This window comes from Podarcis pityusensis, assembly GCF_964106645.2.
Source record: "Podarcis pityusensis genome assembly, chromosome: 1".
In the NCBI taxonomy this organism is placed as follows: domain Eukaryota; kingdom Metazoa; phylum Chordata; class Lepidosauria; order Squamata; family Lacertidae; genus Podarcis; species Podarcis pityusensis.
This window is the reverse complement of record NC_138028.1, coordinates 79340270-79352768: the sequence shown is the minus strand read 5'-3', so window position 1 is coordinate 79352768 and position 12499 is coordinate 79340270. Positions and strand designations below refer to the sequence as shown.

The following is a 12499-nucleotide window of genomic DNA, read 5'->3' as shown; positions in this document are numbered from 1 at the left end:
AATCTTTATCAGCGTCGTGCTTTTCAGCTTTAATGCGTCAAAGCTGCTCCTTCCACAAAACTGCAGGAGTCAGACACATTACATCAGGGGCAAACTTGATGCCACTAGTTCAGTTTCCGTTTGCATAAGGACAAAGTCCATTGAACACTTCACAACAGTTCACCTACTACAAAAATATATTTGAAAGCTGGCCCCTTTGACGGAATCTGAGGTCAGATTGCATGAAGTGTAGACAAGAAGCTTAACCTTCTGCAACTGTGTTTGGAACTGTGTTGGTTCTGAAAAATGTGACAGTGTTTATATATTAGTCTCCCTAAATCCTCAACAAACTGGTTAAATGCAAGCAACAGTGTTTATTCCTGCTATGAACAGTCTACAATAATGCCTCCTTCCCCCTTTAAATGCCTTGTTTTACATAAAAATATTTCATTTTAGTCATGATAAAAAACTAAACAACCGAAAAGATATTGTTTAAACATGAAAAATAGTATAATATTACCCTGAAAAATAATTTCAACTTTAGTTTGTTGTTCAATACACTGAACATTGACTGATTAATTTTTCAGGGACTTTTGACCTGCCTTTCGAAAACAGAATTTCCTCAAAGGCATTTCACAATAAATGTAAAACAATTTTAAAACAACTTTAGTTCCCAGGCTGTTAAAGTTGCACAAAAGGGCCTTTTAATTCAAAATATGTTAACCAAGCAGTTTTAAAGAAGAATCACACCTGGGAAGAAGATACGCTGCTACTGCTGCTTCCGTAGCCCAATGTCCACTAAATCCTTCGTTTGCCCAGAGGTGGGTGGCTATAGCACAACAAAAGCAGGACAACCCCTCCCCACCTCTCCATGAACATTTGTGGTATGAAAAGTTATAGGATTTTAGCAGGAACTTACAGAATATGCACTGATAGGAAATGATGCCACTCCAAAACATTTGCAGGTGCAAACAGTATTTGAAAGCGGTATTTTATATGACCACCCATATGTGTGATAAAAAGCCTATAGCCCCTCTGGACAGTGATAATGTGATAGCATTGGGGAAGCATCACAAAACTAAGGCCACACGTTCACCTTACATTGACAGCACAAAGAATCCTGGGAATCCTGCGGTGTGTTAGGGATCCTGAAGGTTGTTAAGAGACCCCTATTCCCCTCACAGAGAGAGTGATTTAACCATCCATCTCTCTTCCCAGGGTACTTTGTGGATTGTACCTCTGTGAGGACAACTAACAACTAACCTATACAGATTTTCAAATGTCTATTTCAATGTACGTATACAGTATTCCTTCCCACTGTGAAGTATGGGTTACCATCAAGCAATTTCATTATGATTCTGTCCACTAGATGGCACTAGGAACTACCTAACAACCTGGTCATATTTTAGTCCAAAAACTTTTTCAGGTAGGTAGTAGTAAGAAAAAGGTTTGGGGTGGAAAGGCAGGATTGGCATATTATGGACATACATACCAACTTTCAAGGAAGGTACATGTTTCAGCAAATATACACCTGCCATTGTATAAGTATTATTGTTACATTTTAAAGTCTCACCATGATCAACTCCTGCCCAGAAACCTATGTCCCTACTATGGAAGGACATATGGATCCAGATTTGGCCTCCACAGTCACTTATGGACCCACTTTTGAAAACAGTGTTTATGGAAGACAATCTTACTCAGCTACGAGTGATTGCCAAAGAAGAAGATTGTTACATTTATATTCCACCTTTTCTCCAAGATGCTTATGGCAGTGTACGTAGTTCTTCTTTGCCTTAGTTTATCTTCACAACCCTGTGAGGTATGTGCTTTATGGCTGAGTGGAAATTTAACCCTGGATCTCCCCAGTCCTGAGCATTACACCAAAGGAGCACTAATTGCAACTCATTAGGCTTGTGTGGTAAAGAGCTCCCATGTCTCCATATACTCACTGGTACAGAGTACTGTTACCTCTGTTTTCCTGCCCAGGGCAGCCATTTTGTGCTGGCATCCACCAGCCTTTTATCGAGAAGTGGGAACCAGCACCTCATTTACTTATTTTGCCAAAAAAGAAAGGCACTGCCTGGAAGTGACACCGGTCTTCTGATTTGGTCGTGTAGTTCAAAGTAATTCAGTGAGAATTTCACAGCAAATAAGAAGTTAGCATTAAACAGCTTTTGCCAGTGCACCAACAGAGCAACAAGGTTTGAAGATTCTGAAGTTCCACAACACTCAGCAAGAGTTTCAGTGAGGGCTTTAGAGCAAAACAAGACATTACATTATATTATCTCCCCACTTTCATGAAGGCAACCATGGATGTGGGATTTTCAGAAGTGTTTCAAAGAATTTGTGTGAGGGTAGCATAACATTACTGATGAGGTGACAGATTTCTATTTCCCCATCCCAGCTCAATTTTGCTGCTGGAGAAGCCTAGCAGCATTTCTCTATAATTTTGACTAGAATTATCCACTTCAGAAGAAGAATATCTGCTTCAAAAGAGGAAATTTGCTAAGGAATTAAGATGGCAAGAAAAGGGTTAAGTTACTCCCACCCCCACTGGAGCAATCTGCATTTTTTAAAAAAGAAAAAGAAACAAAAAACCCACCTGCATGTTAGATTCAAATACTGTATTTAATAGTCACATGTAGTTCAGCCCTTAGGCAACAACAGCAAAAAGGATTTCCTTGGGCTATTTCACATATTTCATTCTGCAGACAGGGAACAGTTAGTCCTGTGTTTCCCATGCCATGTGAAACCAATTACTTGACAATCCAGAAGTGGAAGTACAACGGGTAGAAATGGAAAAGGATAGAAAGCAAATAAGATCTTTTGGGTAAAGGGCTTATATGCCAGGAGCTCCTCAGTGCATATTGTGGCATCTGCTGGCACGCTTACAATTCACCCTGCCAAATGTCCTCCGCCCTATGAATGATTCCCTGAGTCACCACCAGCTCCCACCCTTCTGGCAATAGAACTTCCAAGCGCTCTTCCAACTCCAGCTCCTCCTGTCTCATAATCTCCATAGATGTGACTGAATAAATGAAATAGCCATCCCATATATGTTGGTTTTTTAAAAAACAACAACCCCAAAACCCAACATAGGTAAGCATGAGGGCTTTCATTCACTTAAACAACCCTGTGAGTCCCAGTGGTGCTTTCCCATTGCTAGCTGCAAGAGGGGAAGCTGTGAGGGCAGATAGGGATGCGAGCCCCACATATGTACCCAGTAGAAATCAGGACACATCTAGCTTTGCAGCAGGGTGTGGGTGGGTGGGTGTCCTGATAATGCTAGTTCATGTATTGTGGGACCTGCATATAGTGAAGGATGCACAGCTACTTGACAGTGAAGCCACGTAAAATTAAATAGCAAGCACGTGTGCGTAAGGACCAGGGTGCAAGAAGACGCTTGAAAGGTTCCCATTCTTTCACCCATGCTGCCTTATTTTTACCTCTTCCAAAGATATAATTGTTTAAAGGATTTGCTTCCTAAACTACATAAAAGGCTGGCAAGAATACAGTGGCTAATGGGATTTAGCTGCAACATCAGCTGCAGCTTTCATTATTAAGTTGGAGTGGCGTTTTATTTGGCATTAGCTTGATCTAGATTTTGGCTGCATTATAGTTCAGAAACAGCCCAGGCAGCTATTGCTTCCTGGCCAAAAGGGTGGGGGATTCATTCTAGTTTCTTTGGAACTGTGATGACATTTGCCACAAGTACAGGTATTGATGGCAAACCAGCAGCTGTAGAAAGTAGTTTAAAGCAGTGTTACTGGCTGGCATTGTCCTTTTCTGTTTGCAAAGAAGAAGTCAAGAGTGAATTGCAGGCATTAATTCCATCCCCATGACTTTGTCACTTTGTTAAATGCCCGAAGGTATTTTAATGTTCTAACCAACCCTTTGCGTTCTGCTTATAAGGGAGACTAGTAGAAGTGAAGCCCTGTGATAATTGTGATAATTGACAATGAATAAAATGAAACAGGGGGGACCTCTCCGTACCTCACTCCCCCCCCCACATGTCTGCAAGGGCTGAGGCCTACTCTTTAAAAGGTAACTTGTTCTGCAACCAACCATGCCTTGGGCTCTCCATCTCTCTCACCACCAACAAAAACTAAACAAATTGATGAGGAATCTATCCACATGACAATGACACAAAACCCTGCCCATGAACTATGCAAGAGGAAAAATCATTACCGCCCCCTTTCTACCCCTGCCCAACCTCACATAGCCTATGACAGCAATGTCTCACACCAAGTGTAGCTGATCTGTAGGCAGGACTCTATGAACTAAAAACAGAGACATTATATGTGCCTTTATTATCCATGAAAATCTTTCCATAAAAACATTTTTTTAAGGCAACTTGTTCTTTAACCTGCTTGAGTGAAAGCAGGCACTTTCCTTTGGGGATGGCAGTGAGGGCAAAGTCAGGAATCAGTTGTTTCTCTCTCTCCGTGCCCCCTCAGTATTTTTGACAAGCATGCAGGCTAGGCTGCCTAAGACGGGCTCCCAAGTAGCATGCATGACTATGCAGTTGCTTTTTCGTGATGATAATGCAGATACTGCTGTGGTGTGTGCATTGGTGTGTAACTCTTCAAGTGCAACCAACTCATCACTTTGGCTGGGGTACTGAAGCATGAAGAAAGCTCTCAGAAAGACACAGCACTTAGCAGTAATAGCAGATCAACAGCTGATTATATCTTCATGTGGTCTGCCTCAATCTTGTGCTTCCCAGGGGCTGTCTTCAGGTTGCGTGGGTACTCAGTCACCATGTTCCAGGTCGTAGGAGCAAATAATCGCCATGTTTCCAAAGCTCAGCAAAGACCAATAACAGAAGGGTAAATAGGCAGGGGAGCAATGAGACATGGTAACCCACAGGGCTCAGGTTCACAACCAGATTATCCTAGATAAGCATCAAACTTGGCAACAGATTAATAGGAAATATAGGGTGTGTGTAGTCACTGCACTGGAGGTTGATCAAAGCCACAAGTGGAAGAGCTCCGGCTCTCCCATGTAGAACCAGGAACATGCCTTGCCTGAAACCCTGAAGAGCGGCTGCCAATCAGTGTAGACAGTAATACTGAGCTAGATAGATCAGCAGCCAGGCTCAGTAGGAGGCATGTTCCTGTGTTCCTATTTAAATCAGCTCTTTATTCAGAACCTCAAGAACTAGAATATTTAGTGGAAGGGCTGTGGCTGAGCGATATAGGACACCTTTTGCATGCATAAGGTCCCAGGCTCAGCCCCCAATGGTATCTCCAAGTAGGCCTGGGAATGTCCCCCGTCTGGAACCCCTGGAGTGCTGCTGCCAGTCAGTATAGACCATACTGAGCTGGGTGGGCCAGTACTGTATAAGGCATCATCCTTTGTTCCTATATAATCGTGGGTTGACATTACAAGGCAGGCATTTGTAGGTTAAGACCTCAAACGTAACCGAGCATTGGGGAGGGGGTTGTGTGGGTTTTATTTCTTTGTTTAGTTTGTAATTATTATTTTGGCATGCTTAGAACATAAATCATATTAACCTACTGACAGTGTACACATATAACACAAGAAAGCTTCTAGCAGATGTTGATCACACAATGTAACTGGATTTTCCACGTGGCTATTTTGTCCCAAAGTGTGCAGGGATGGGGAACCTGTGCTACTCCAGATGTTGATGGACTCCTGCTCCCATTAGCCCCAGCCAGCGTAGCCAATGCTTGTGGTCAGGAAAGATGGGAGTTATAGTCAACAAGCTTTGGAGAGTCACAGACTCCCCACATCTGCCATCCTGGGTGCATTGTCCCATTCTGCAGCAAAACCAAGAGCATCCCAAACATCAGCTAGGCCACATTCTACTAAGGCATAGAGAGGCATTGTCAAAATGTTATGGCCAGTGGCCTATACAAATACAAGACTTTCAACCTCTCAGGCTCAGAGTATGGCCTAAGGACAATGTCAGACAAGGCTCAATGGCCTCTGAGTGGTATGCATTAGATATAAGTGTGATAAGTCACTCTTACTGTATTTGCCAGTGGCCACATTTTGCTGTCCTGCAGCTAACTCACATTTTGCAATTCAAACTTTTAACTCTTTCGTCCATTGGAGAAGCTGTAATGTTGTTCTCTAGCAGTTTCCTGTAATTTCATGAAAGGGCGTCATGCAGTATTTGCATATTGACAGATTTATAGAAAAACCTATTAACCTAAGTAGTTGAGCAAGTACTAGAACAATTCCAGTACCTTTGACCTACATTCTTGAGCAAGCGCGACAGTTCAGTTAATGCCAATCTACTTTCCAAACAGGTCATTCATTACAAGGTACGTTGCTATGGCGACATCCTAATTCTGAACTGTAATTGCCTGTTGCAAATAGGAAAATGGGTTTAATATATAAGAAATTATTGTGATGTTTATACTAGCTAGGCAAAATAAAAACTTCATTGCTCTTAAGAGCTAATAAACTTGATTTCATTCTCTGGAAACATGTAAACTGTGAAGTCACTCAAGGTGAAATGTCTATCCATGGTACATTGAATTGATTCTTGTATTGTGGGCAATTAAACTAGTGCAAGGACAGAGAAGCCTATGAGTTGGCCCTCAGCCATGGTGTTAATATGGGGTCCACTTCAGTCAGCTTTCTCACGCCATGCCCCCCCCCACCTGTGTGATTCTGGTTGTGGAATGTGGTGTTCTCCAGAAAATTAAAATTCCTCAAAATATTCTCAGCCACCTCAGAGCAAAAGACAGCTCTTAGAGCAGGACCAAAGAGCCCCAACCCCTCACAGGGGAATACGTCCCAACTATCTCCTCCAAACCAACAAACCACCCCTACAATCTAGAGTGTTGGTCCAGAATCTGGGAGACGATGGTTCAAATGCCCCAGTGTTTTGGATTACAACTCCCATCCATCCTAGTCAAGCCAGTCCAATGCTGACTGGGGCTGATAGGATATGCACTCCTAAAGATCTAGAAGAGCATTGTAGATCTCTATCACACAACACAGGTCTACCTTTTGCAGGGGCTGTGAATGGGCCCATAGCTATGGTACTAATGTGGGGCTTGCTTCAGTCTGCTACCCCATTTCACTATTTTACTCAACCCACAAATGACAGGCAAACACTGTACTTTGAAGTTACAAATCCGCATTCCATGACAATAGTTTCTACTACACTTTTCAACGGAGAGGAATCAGAAGCATTTGTCTTCCTTCTGAGGACAATGGTTCACCCAACCTCTAATCCAGACTGTGTCATGCCCTCATTGTATTTGACGGTCATAGGCGATCCCTAAACGGAGGTCACTAAATGTAATTTAAGGATCGCATTTCAGGGCTCTTATTATTTAAAGTACAAAGAAGTTTTCATATACGGAGAGGATCCAGGTGGGTTCTCATTTCATCCATTCCATCCATCTGGCTATAATGCTTTAATCACTGCTCTTCTGCTGCAAGCCACAAAAATCGCAATAGTACTTTCTACACTGGGGGGTTAAGATTGCTTTGTGTATGTTATCCTGCCTTACTAGCATGACACAATTAAGCGTGACATGTCTGAGCAGCATTCGGGGAAAGCAGTTCTCCTCAGCACCGCGAAAGGTATCATTTTCTGGAGTGCCCAGCTTGGGCGGAGGCCCAGAGCCTTTCTCCCGTGTCAAGGCCGGCAGCTCGCTGCCTTTCTATACCGAAGCCTCCTCGCCCCCCGCCCCGCCAGGCCCAGGAGCGCCACGCGCCACGCTTCCATTCCCGGGGCTTTGAGTAGGGACTGTGTCGCTTCCTCCGCGGGGAGAGAAAAGGGGCTTGGAAAGCCCGTCCTCTCTTCCCTCGGATTACCAGTACTGCAGGCGCGCTCCGGTATGAGAAAGAGGGAGCCCTCCTCTCTCCTTCCAAGCCCAGAAGAGCCCCGCTTTCTTTCTTTGGGAGGCGCGCGCGAGGGCAGAGGCCGGCTCCCTCCTCCCCCCTCTTTCCACCTCAGCTCCTCCGAGCTCCGCCCCGCTGCTGCCTTCGCCCTGCCCGAACGCGCCCCCGCCGCGCCTCCTCCTCCGGCTTCGCACTTTGCGCCCGCTGCCGCTGCTGCTGCCTCCTCCTTCCCCGCCCAGTCACCCCGGAGCGGCAATTCCCGTTTCTCGGCCCCGGCCCCGCCCTTCTCCTGGCAGCTCGGCCAATCCGGACCCAGCCGGTAGCAGCAGCGGCGGTGGCAGCGGCGGCGCTCCAGGGTGCTGCACTGCGCGCGGGCTTCCCTCGCGCATTCTTGCGCGCTCTCTCTCCGTCTCCTCACAGCCGCCTGCGAGGAGGCGCCCCTTTTCCTCCTCGCCGGATAGCCCGTAAGTTGAGCCTTTCTGCCCCCCCCGCCGCGGTTTTTGTCTTTCGGTTCTCTCCCGCTCGTTTAGGGAGGGTGGCCCCGCGCACATCTAGAGGAGCACGCGGGGCCCGGAGGGGGCGACGATACTGGGGCGGGGAGTGCCCGGGGGTTGCTCCGCTCGCCGTCTGAGGGACTGTCTAGGAGAGAGACGGCGTGCGCGAGAGAGTCCCTTCCCACGTGAGCGCCTTCCTCTTCCGCGGCTCCCTGGCGCTTAGCGGAGGAAGGACATCCCAGGGTGGGGAGCAACTTGGCTCCTGTGTGTGCAAGAGGGGCCACTGGAGAATCGCGGTTTATAATCTTCCTTCCGTTAATGCAGCAAGCTGGGACAGGAGGAGGGTCTTCTGCTGCCTAACGGAGCACAACTCTTTGCTCCCCTTGAGCTCATCGAGTCCTGTCAAAGATTAGGAAACGGAAATTTAGACTGAAGTTTTGCATGGTGTACCCTTAACTTGGATGCAAGCCCAGCTGAACACAGCAGGACTTCTGCTTGTGCTATTAAAATACTATTTTTCCTTCCAGCTTTTACTTGAACTTAGCTGGTATTTTGCATTGGAGTGAAACCTTTTGCCACTAAGTAAGAACTGCTGAGCAAACATTGCTCCGTTGTAATCTCTTAAAGTCCAGGTTGCTCACAATATGGTCTTCTCTGAGGAGTGGCTGACAACATATAATAAACAAATGCTGTCTCACCTTGACAGGAAATTATACCCTTTGATATTATCAATGGCATACAGTGATGTACAAACATTGGGGTTTTTTGGGGGGGGACTTCATTAGAAGTCAGGCAATCAAATTGTTTCTTTTTAAAAAAAAACCACACACACCTTAAAATCACTGGATAGTTTACAGTTCAGTCTCAAAAGTAAGCCCATAGGGTTCAAGAGCCTTACTCCCAGATAAGTAAGTGTAGAATTGCAGCTGTAGTTTTCATAATAAAGAATGTTTCCCTAGTACAGTTAAACCCTCTGTTTCCCTAGTGTGCATTTTGCAGAGGAAGGGCAGCTCTATACAATACATATAGTGGAAAAAATGAACTGGTTGCACCTCTTGAGAACATTGCTTTCAGCGATGAGTTGACAGCAGAGGGGATGTATTTTGGAATTGGGTAAATAATACATAATCTTTGGACATTGTGTACAGGTAAACCTATCCCTATAAACCACTAATGCTGTAATTCTGGAGCCTGCAGCTGTGCATATTGCCAAGAATCTGAGCCTTGCAGGAACTTGTAGACCTTCATTTAATACTGAGGAAACACAGGGCATTATGCAAACTTTGGTTTTAAGGAAGCTTTTGTTTTAATATGAATTTCTCATAACAATGGCTGAGCTTATATCTTGGCTACTGCTTAGAGATGATTATGATGGCTTCTTGGTGGGCTGTTGTGTGGAATTTCTAAACATTTAAAATCATTTACTGCGCCAACCCCCTGACCATGGCCCTATACATTTGGGATAAATTGCCGTGAGCAATGTGGTAGTTCTAGTATAACTGGAATATCTGGGTGAGGTAGTATAAGCAGGATCCTGTTTCTCACACCTTTAAATGGAAAGTGTCTCCAATATTAGCTGCAAGCATGTAATCGATTCCTCAAATAGCTGCAGATTAGGAATAGTCTTAGTATGGACAAAATAAAAAGTAGTTATTGTGGTGTTAACACATGTGCAGTGCCATCAAATGTGTATTAAGCCAAGTGCTCATTCCTGCTTATTAATGCTTGAGATTTCTGTGACTTGGCCACATCACCTCTGCAACAGAGGAGCCAATGACCATCTTAGTGTGGGGTTTTGAAAGTCCTGAAACACTTCATTCTAATATAGGGCAGGTGGAAGCTTACACATTGGATCTTCCCATTCTGTGCAAAAACCAGACTTGAAAACTGTGGAATACCTTGAAATGTCAACAGTGCTGAATTCAAGGCAGGGGAGATTTGAAGGCGGCAGCAGCAGGAGCGGCCCATGCATGAGGCGAAGTGAAACCATTTGCCTCAGGCGGCAGATCCAACCCCCTCCCTGCCCCCATGGATGCGCCGCTGCCAGTCCCACTACAGCTTCCCACACCACTGGCACAGCACCATTGTCTGCTGTGCCCTTGCCACTGCATTGTGGAGGCAGTGTGGGCAAAGTCGCAGGTGAGAGTACAGTTGCAGTGGTGGGGATGGAGTGGGGATCTGGAGGTGGGGGGGCGGGCGTTGGGGTGCTGTCAGGATGTTTGCCTATGGTAGCAAAATATCCCAGGCTGGCACTGATCAGAGGTGGGTGGGTGGGGTTTTAGCCTTCCACGTATTCGGCTAGACATAAAGGATTTCACCAGACAATGCACACTTGGCATAGGGAGGCTGGGGGCCATAACAATGAAGCATTTGAAAAGCTGGGGCATCTCGTGAATGCATCGTGTTTTAAGAAGGGTAGGCAGCACTTTATGTTGTTCCCAAAGTTGAGTGGTGGACGCCCGAAGTGCATGATGCTGAGAGAGAAATAATAGTAAAAATAAGCCTAGATGTTACAAGAAACCTCACAGAAAAGGTTTTCATGCTTTTCTCTTCCATCCACAATGGGAGTCTCATTGAACTTTGTAGGTCTTTGAGTGAACATGCATAGGATTGTGCTATACGAATTTTTAATCCTATGCAAAGTTATGTGGATGTATGTCCTTTTGAAAGCCCTGGGACCTAGAATAGTATTTGGGTACAGGACAGGGACATAATCAAGAAATGAGCAGCACAAGAGAGAGAAGTGTATCCTGTTCTCTCACTCCCTGCACCCCATATTGTATATCCATGTTATACTTTTATAAATCTGAGGGTTGAATTTGCTGCCAGGTTAGCTTGTGTTTAAGAAAGGACTGAATTTTAGTCGTACTGTGAATTTCCTTTTGTATGTGTGAATCATTCAAAGTGCTTTATCGTTTTCTTGGGACATTGATGGTGCTTCCCATTTCTAAGAATTGGGATGTTGAAACAGAATCAAGGCTAGAGCGTGAAAGGCAAGCGGAGCTTTTGTAGTTTGGTGGTGTGTTGTGTGCATCAGCGTAACCTTTTGCCTACTTTTCTGAGTCCGTCATGTGATCTTTCTTTGCTGTGGAGGAAGGGCGGGGTTTCAAGAAGTACGCTGCTTTGCAGAAGTGCCTTTCAGATGACATATTGCATGACTCCATAAAATTAAATCACCAGGGCCTAATAAAACGGGGGGTGGGGATGAGAGACCGGACTGAAGAAAAGGCACAAGAAGGCACTTTTTTGGGAACTCGTTGTAGGTCAAGTATGTTTTCTTGCGTTGCTAGAAACGGAAATACTGTAGTAGACGCTGTCTTCCTGCTTGCAGTATTGCTTCTGGAAAATACTCAGTTGTACAAAAGCAAAAGTAGCAGCGTGCCCTGTTGTTGTAGATAAGTCGTCTTCACTGCCAGCTCCAAGGATCTGGGGACATATTTCATGGAAGTCAGTTATTTTCCTTTTATATAACCTTTTCATAAAATTGGGTATTCTGATATTTGACAGTAAAGTTTAGTTCTAGACATATTTCTATCTCCTGTTAGACTTCCACATGGGTTGCCATATTCCTCTGTTGTCGCCGATACAAGCAAGAGTTTGTGCTCCCTTAGAGATTAACCAATTATGTCACAATACATTTGTTAGACTTGAATGTGTTTTGTGCTTGATAGATTTGTTCGTCCAGTAAATTAATCAGTGTGCCTGCCATCCTTAGCATGATACCCATGGTTTCTCGCCCTTTTTGTTCCTTTTGGTGTAACATAGTAATTATTTTGAGTACTTGGGAAACACAGTTCAATCTTTTACAAAATGAGGCTATTTAAATATAGAGAATAACTGTTGATTTTTTCTGTTTATTGGAGAATTCTGTAAACCAGTGAAAGGAACTTACAAAAAGTTAAATAATCAAAGTGGTTTGGTGCGTGTTTCTTCAAATCTGTCATTCTTTCTGCTATCTCTTTCTTTGCATATCTGAAACTTGAGAAATATTTGCAGTGGTCTCTTAAGAATTATGTGCATACACCCAAAGTTGTAAAGCCAAAGTTCTCTTCCTTTATTCTCAAGTGGAATATTTATAAGTGAAGGGGAAATCTGAGGAAAACTGCTTTGAAATGCAATTGAAATTACTACTGTCTATAGTGAAGTTAAAAACAAACACAACTTACTTTTCAGCATGTCCTGCAGACGATAAGCCT

The 12499-nt window shown here is 44.4% G+C and overlaps 1 protein-coding gene across 2 annotated transcripts in view; it reads left to right on the top strand.

Moving 5' to 3' along the window:
• Positions 1–8065: 8065 nt before the first annotated feature.
• Positions 8066–12499, top strand: part of CPT1A (carnitine palmitoyltransferase 1A) — a 46495-nt gene continuing 42061 nt past the window's right edge. The window contains exon 1 of one of the 2 annotated variants that reach the window (XM_081012552.1): positions 8066–8273. The gene's annotated coding sequence lies outside the window, so the exon portion shown is untranslated. The remainder of the gene's footprint in view (positions 8274–12499) is intronic. The other variant, XM_081012553.1, reaches the window with a different exon arrangement.